Below are 6,270 nucleotides of genomic sequence, written 5' to 3'. Positions count from 1 at the left end.
GGTTCCGGTGGTTGAGGCCTGTTCTTTCCTGTGACGCTCGGAGTTTCCTGAGTTTTTCCCTCAGCCTCTCTGCTCCCTGCAGGTCTCCTGACTCGGCACTCACCCGCATCCCCCCCGAGTCCCGGGCCGGTCCAACCGGTGTCAGTGGCGGCTTCTTCCTCCACCGGAACCGGAGACTGGGCGGCCCCGCGCAAAGCATGCCGGGAGGAGGAAGGGCGGGGGCGGCCTGGTGTATACGACGGTGTATACGAAACAATATACACAAAACACAAGGCGCTGTCCATTACACCGCACGGAGCGCAGCACCGGCGGGAAAACCGCGCACAGGAGACGCCGCACCCAATAAGAGGTCCGCTTTTATTTCTTCACCGCAGCACATACAATGCAAGCAGTGACGTGATTGGCGGTGACACCCCGCTTGTTGTGAGGGAGGGCGGGGGGATTATATAGTCCTCGGTAAGAGGAGCCTCGTTATTGGTGGGCGCCATGTTTATAAAGGTCTCGAGCAGTCAGTAGGGGGCGTGGCCGTCGACAGATCCGTCAGGTTTTATGATTATTTTGTCCTGACCTTTTCTAGATAAAATGGCGTCTACAATCTGATGTCAGTCACTAGTGAGCACCTTTATCTTCTATAATGGTGTACATTCACAGGAGGCACGCCATCACAGCCACGTCATCACCGCGACGCCATCACACAGCCACGCCATCACACAGCAGCGACATCACAGCCACGTCATCATACAGCCACGCCATCACACAGCCGAGCCATCACACAGCCACGTCATCACACAGCCACGCTATCACAGCCACGTCATCACACAGCCACGCCATCACAGCCGCGCCATCACAGCGACATCATCACAGCCACGCCATCATACAGCCACGTCATCATACAGCCACGTCATCATACAGCCGAGCCATCACACAGCCACATCATCACACAGCCACGTCATCATACAGCCGAGTCATCACACAGCCACGTCATCACACAGCCACGCCATCACAGCCACGCCATCACAGCGACATCATCACAGCGACATCATCACAGCCGCGACATCACAGCCACGCCATCACAGCCACGCCATCACAGTGACATCACAGCCACGCCATCACACAGCCACGCCATCACACAGCCACGCCATCACACAGCCACGCCATCACACAGCCACGCCATCACACAGCCACGCCATCACAGCGACATCATCACAGCCGCGACATCACAGCCACGCCATCACAGCCACGCCATCACAGCGACATCACAGCCACGCCATCACACAGCCACACCATCACACAGCCACGCCATCACACAGCCACACCATCACAGCGACATCACAGCCGCGTCATCAGAGCGCTTCAATGATTTGCATTTTCACTTGTGTCAGTAGAATTAGTGGGGGTCATTTATTTTATTTTCCGTGTTAGGACCGCGCGGCGCGGAGTCGCTGGCCGGTGACTTCTATATTTTTCTGTTTCTATAAAATTGGAAAAACAAAATTGCCGCTGTTTGTATTTGTGTTCGTGCGGTTTTACCAAATGGCGGACGTTGCTTAATTAAGAAAACGAGCTGAACTTCTCCGAGATTCAAATCGATACAAACCAGACCGGCAGCCGTCGCACCACGAGCACACGCGATTGGTTCAGACACGGTGCCGCTCCTGTTACAATCACATAACCGCTTTTCTGCGCAGCGTTCAGCAGTGATGTCACGCCTCCGACCCTATAAATCAGTAAACATCTTTTCGCAGTGATTTGCGCGGTCTGCTGACGTCACGTGGACACTTGTTGCTCTGGCGTTCTGTTTCTTCCTCTTCTTCATCTTATGATTGAATGACGGCTGTAAAAGCCAAAAGAAAAAGGCAGCGAAGCGCGTGTGAACACGGTCGGAGGTGAATATTAAGGCGTTTTCTGCATTCTACAGTCTTGCGCCGCCGCCGTGTAACGCGACACCGTATTCGGACTTTCAAATTACATAAAAAGAAAAAAAAAATGTCTGCAGTGATGGAAATATTGCGCTTGCTCTGGGGTTGCTATTGTAACTCAACCAACACAGCATTGACTTCCTGTCATGTGACCTACCACCGAAGTCACATGACAGGTAGTCTGTTACCATGACAACCCCAGAGCAAGCACAATATTTCCATGCCTGCAGGGGGTTTCTTCTCGTCTGACGGCGGATTCTAGAACAAAAGTCCAGTCAGAATTGCAGACGTGACCACGATCCGCTCTGGAAGGATCACTCGTGATTGTTAGGACTCTTCGGGTACGATCACACAGGCTATTTTCAGACGTTTTTCGGGCCATAAATGTCCGAAAAATCGGAAGCAAAACGCCTCCAAACATCTGCCCATTGATTTCAATGGGAAATACGGCGTTCTGTTCCGACGGGGGGTTCGTTTACGCCTCATTTTCAAATAACGGCGTGTGAACAGAGCCTTAGGGTGCGTTCACACGGCAAAAAAAACGGCTGTAAAATACGGAGATTTTCAAGGGAAAACAGACCCCGCTTTTCAGCAGTTTTTTATGCAACTGGCGTTTTTTCGGCCGTTTTTCTATAGAGTTAATGAAAAACGGCTCCAGAAGTGCCTGCGCTTCTTTTTTACAGGGGTTTTTTTATGCTCCGTTTTTACAAACTGCCACGTAAAAAAACACCCCGTGGGAACAAATCAGTTATTCCCATTTAAGTCAATCGCACATGTTTGAAGGCGTTCAGCCCTTGTATTTTTTGCCGTTTTTCGGGGTGTTTACGGCCGCGTTCACACGCTAAAGTAAAGACAACGGTAACATACGGAGCTGTTTTCCAGGGAACGCCTCTGATTTTCAGCCGGTTTTAACCCCTTCCCCCGGCATTCCGGGCCCGAATGACCAGCCATTTTTTACGTTTTTCCATCGTCACATTCCAAGAGCTAGAACTTTTTCATTTTTGCGCCGACAGCGCGGTATAAGGTCTTGTTTTTTGCGGGACAAGTTGTACTTTTTAATAGCACCATTTTGGGGGACATATTATTTATTCATTAACTTTTATTAACTTTTTTTATGGGGGGGGGGGTAGAAGAAAACCTGAAATTTCACCACTTTTTTTGCGCCCTAAATCTGGGCCGTTTACCGGGTCGTATAAATAACACAATAACTTTATTCAGCGGGTTGTTACGATTGCGGCGATACCAAATTTGTACAGATTTTTTATGTTTTACTTCTACACGGTAAAAACACTTTTCTAAATTATTTCTTTTTGCCTCCATATTTGAAGAGCCGTAACGTTTTTATTGTTTCGCCGATGCGGTTGTATGAGGGTTTGTCTTTTGCGGGGCGACTTGTAGTTTTTATTGGTACCATTTGAGAGTAGATGCGACTTTTTGATCACTTTTTATCACATTTTTTTAAAGTCAGGATTCACAGAAAACAGCAATTTTTCCATTGTTTTTTATTTTATTTTTTATGGCGTTCACCGTGCGGGTTAAATAATGTAAGAACTTTATAGTCGGGGTCGTTACGGACGCGGCGATACCAAAATATGTGTAACTTTTTGCTTTATTGTGTTTAATAGTAAAGCATTTTGTAAGGGGAAAAAGTGGGTTTTTCATATTTTTTTTTTAAAACAACTTTATTCAACTTCTTTTTACTTTTGTACTAGTCCCACCAGGGGACGTCACTATGCGATCCTCCGATCACTATTATAATACACTGCAATACTTCGTATTTCAGTGTATTGCTGCCGGTCTGTTTAAAACGCACAGGCATCTGCTAGGCCTCCGGCATGACCCAGCAGGCATTCACTACAGGCAGACCTGGGGGTCTTTATTAGGCCCCCGGCTGCCATGGGAGACACTCAGCGATCGTATCGCCGGGTGTCGGTGGGATGACAGGGAGCTCCTCCCCCCCCTCCCTCTCTCCAAAACAACTCCGATGCGGCGCACGCTATTGAGCGCCGCATCTGAAGGGTTGAACGGGTGAGATCGATACGAATATCGAACTCACCCGGTCGAGCAGGGACGCCCTCAGCCCTCAGCTACGTCTGGTAGCCGAGAGCAGGGAGATTTAACGGCTCCCGGCCCGGTTTACTTTATTCTGATGCCGCGACGTGGAATGGCGGCGCTGTAGAATAAAGCCACTAATGACCGACGTGAAAAGGCTTATCGGCGGTCATTAAGGGGTTAAAGCAACTTGTGATTTTTGGAGCGGTTCTATTGACACAATGAAAAACGACTCAAGAAATGACGTGCGCGCCTTTTTACGAAGCGTTTTTTTTTACCCGCCGCTTTTTCAAACGGCCGCGTAAAAAAACGCCCCGTCTGAAAAATATGTCATCTTTCCCATTGAAATCAACGGGCAGATGTTTGGAGGCGTTCAGCTTCCGTTTTTTTCAGGCATTTTTCGAGGCGTTTATGTCCTGAAGGACGCCTGAAAACTGCGTGTGAACACAGCCTAAAATGTGTAACGGGCGCCAGGATCTCCAGCAGTAAAATGGTACCGGTAGAACCGCGAGGAGTCCGGGTGTTACACCTGGAATACGGACCGCTAAACACAGGTACAATACACCGGTCTGATTATGTACATCATATCTTATATCTGCAGCTCTGGATGTGACTGGAGTATAATTCTGTGCCGATAGTGACCCTTATCATATTAGCAGCCCTTCCATAGTGCACAATAACAAGGGGCCTGGTGTAAACACTACAACTCCTACAGTTCACCAGTAGAGCTGAAAAGAAGCCAGCAAAACTGTGACGCAGCTCTGGATGTGACTGGAGTAAACAAGATATGTAACAGGACATAAGCCAAGTCTCGAGCTCTCACGCTTTATGAAGGTTTCGGGAGTTTTTTATGGATTACAATTATCTTTTGTGTAGATTTTGTTTGTAATATCTGATAATGCAGACGTGTTTAACCCCTTCCCGCTGTGGCCACATTTGACCTTCCGGACAGCCTCATTCTTCAAATCGGACGTGTCACTTTACGTGGTAATAACTCCGGAATGCTTTTACCTATCCAAGCGATTCTGACATTTTCTCGTCACGCATTGAACGTTAAGTTAGTGGTAACATTTGCTCGATTCATTCAGTATTTAATTGTGAATAGCAGCAAAATTTTGCAAAAAATTGGCAATTTTTTAATTTTATTTAAATGTATCTGCTGGTAAGACGGAGAGTTCTACCACACAAAGTAGTCACTAATTACCATCCCCCACACGTCTACTTTACATTGGCAGCGTTTTTTGAACATCCTTTTATTTTTCTAGGACGTTACGAGGATCAGAACTTTAGCAGAAATTTCTCGTATTTTCAAGAAAATTTCAAAAGGCCGTAATTACCGGGGCCAGGTCAGATGTGAAGCGGCTTTGAGGGGCCCATACAATACAAACCCCCATAAATCACCCCATTTTAAAAACTTCACCCCTCAAAAGTATTCAAAACAGCAATTAGAAAGTTTCTTAACCCTTTAGACATTTCACAAAAATTAAAAGCAAAGTAGAGGTGAAGTGTGCAAAAAATTTTTTGCAGAAATTCGTATTTCATCTTTTTTCTTTTTTTTGTAACACAAAATGTTTTACCCGAGAAACGCAACTCAATATTTATTGGCCAGATTCTGCAGTCTTTAGAAATATCCCACATGTGGCCCTAGCGTGTTACTGGACTGAAGTACCGGCCCCAGAAGCAAAGGAGCAGCTGGAGGATTTTGAGGCCTCCTTTCTTTTAGAATATATTTTAGGCGCCATGTCCGGTTGGAGGTCTTGTGATGCCAAAGGAAACACCCCGAAAAAGACCCCATTTTTTTGAAACGTCACCACACAAAAAATTCATGTAAGGGTGAAGTGAGCCTTTTGACCCCACGGATGTTTCACAGATTTTATTAAAATTTGGATGTGAAAATAATAAAATTGAAATTTTAAATGAATTTTTTTTTCTTCAACAAGACGTAGCTTTAGCTCAAAATTTTTCATTTTCTTAACAAATAGAGGAAAAAAGGAACCCAAAGATTTGTAGAGCAATTTCTCCCGAGTACGGCAATACCCCATATGTGGTCATAAACTGCTGTTTGGGCACACGGCGGAGCTCAGAAAGGAAGGAGCGCCATTTGGCTTTTGAAGTGTAGATTTTGCTGGATTGGTTTCTGGGCACTATGTCGCATTTGCAAAGCCCCCGTGGGACTAAAACAGTGGAAACCCCCCAGAAGTGACCCCATTTTGGAAACTACACCCCTTAAGGTATTCACCTAAGTGTGTAGTGAGCATGTTAACCCCGCAGGTGTTTTGTAGACAGTGTGCACTCGATG

General features: G+C 46.6%; 1 protein-coding gene across 1 annotated transcript in view; it reads right to left on the bottom strand.

Annotated features, from left to right (window-relative positions):
- Window positions 1–449, bottom strand: part of ZNF148 (zinc finger protein 148) — a 36,319-nt gene extending 35,870 nt beyond the window's left edge. The window contains exon 1 of the mRNA XM_075829010.1: window positions 104–449. The gene's annotated coding sequence lies outside the window, so the exon portion shown is untranslated. The remainder of the gene's footprint in view (window positions 1–103) is intronic.
- Window positions 450–6,270: the final 5,821 nt, after the last annotated feature.

This window comes from Rhinoderma darwinii, chromosome 6 (assembly GCF_050947455.1).
Source record: "Rhinoderma darwinii isolate aRhiDar2 chromosome 6, aRhiDar2.hap1, whole genome shotgun sequence".
Taxonomy (NCBI): Eukaryota; Metazoa; Chordata; class Amphibia; order Anura; family Rhinodermatidae; genus Rhinoderma; species Rhinoderma darwinii.
This window is presented reverse-complemented; position numbering and strand designations above follow the sequence as displayed.